Source organism: Micropterus dolomieu, linkage group LG23 (genome assembly GCF_021292245.1).
Source record: "Micropterus dolomieu isolate WLL.071019.BEF.003 ecotype Adirondacks linkage group LG23, ASM2129224v1, whole genome shotgun sequence".
In the NCBI taxonomy this organism is placed as follows: Eukaryota; Metazoa; Chordata; class Actinopteri; order Centrarchiformes; family Centrarchidae; genus Micropterus; species Micropterus dolomieu.
The window spans coordinates 24421011-24422794 of record NC_060172.1 but is presented as its reverse complement, the minus strand read 5'-3'; positions in this window follow the sequence as shown (position 1 = coordinate 24422794).

The following is a 1784-nucleotide window of genomic DNA, read 5'->3' as shown; positions in this document are numbered from 1 at the left end:
AAACGTCTTCCATTTGAGGATTATGGAGGCCACTGTGCTCTTAGGAACCTTAAGTGCAGCAGAAATGTTTTTGTAACCTTGGCCAGATCTGTGCCTTGCCACAATTCTGTCTCTGAGCTCTTCAGGCAGTTCCTTTGACCTCATGATTCTCATTTGCTCTGACATGCACTGTGAGCTGTAAGGTCTTATATAGACAGGTGTGTGGCTTTCCTAATCAAGTCCAATCAGTATAATCAAACACAGCTGGACTCAAATGAAGGTGTAGAACCATCTCAAGGATGATCAGAAGAAATAGACAGCACCTGAGTTAAATATGAGTGTCACGGCAAAGGGTCTGAATACTTATGACCATGTGATATTTCAGTTTTTCTTTTTTAATAAATTTGTAAAAATTTCTACATTTCTGTTTTTTTCTGTCAAGATGGGGTGCTGAGTGTACATTACTGAGAAATAAAATGAACTTTTTTGATTTTTGGAAAATGGCTGCAATGAAACAAAGAGTGAAAAATTTAAAGGGGTCTGAATACTTTCCGTACCCACTGTACATTAACATTACACAATATGATGGCATTATAGTAACTGACAAATAACATGTTGAGTCAACATGATTCTTTTAAACTGTCTAATATGAATTAATTATTTTGGTTTGACAAGCAATAATTCATTGAGGAAAAACAGGAAAATTATGTTAGTTAGCCACATTCTGATCATGTGGGACCGATGTACACATTAAAATCGAGTAAATCCAAAGGATTTTTTTTTTCAGTGTAGCCAATGCCATAGCTAATGCAGGTATAATCTTACACAATAAATATCATGTGACTCTTAATTAATTCATTTATCTAGGCATAGTCTTAATTGTGATTCCATTAAACTTGCCTGAAAAAATGAGGAGTCTTTGATGATTGTTTGCCACACAAGAAGGCATGTTGACATCTAATGTTAATCAAAACTCATTAACTAAAACTAAAAAAACTAAAACACTAAAACTAATTAACCCACCTAGACTCACTTCCCAAACACCAATGTAGTGTCACTGACTTTAGATTCTTCGAGAGTTTATAATCTAAGCAATACGCTTACGTCTGACGTGCGCGACGAGGTGTCACAGGATTTTGACGATTTTTGGGCCTACATGGAACCGTCCGTGCAGGCTTCTCCCTGTTAAACTGTCCACTTTTCACAAGCAGGTCCTTTTAGCATGGTCTCTAATTTATAAGCATAACTTCTCACCTCACAGGTATCTAATTAGGAATAATAGAGATACAGTGCCTTGCGAAAGTATTCAACCCCCTTGAACTTTTTGACCTTTTGCCACATTTCAGGCTTCAAACATAAAGATATAAAATTGTAATTTTTTGTGAAGAATCAACAACAAGTGGGACACAATTATGAAGTGGAACGAAATTTATTGGATATTTCAAACCTTTTTAACAAATAAAAAACTGAAAAATTGGGCGTGCAAAATTATTCAGCCCCTTTACTTTCAGTGCAGCAAACTCTCTCCAGAAGTTCAGTGAGGATCTCTGAATGATCCAATGTTGACCTAAATGACTAATGATGATAAATAGAATCCACCTGTGTGAAATCAAGTCTCCGTATAAATGCACCTGCTCTGTGATAGTCTCAGAGGTCCGTTTAAAGCGCAGAGAGCATCATGAAGAACAAGGAACACACCAGGCAGGTCCGAGATACTGTTGTGGAGAAGTTTAAAGCCGGATTTGGATACAAAAAGATTTCCCAAGCTTTAAACATCCCAAGGAGCACTGTGCAAGCGATAATAT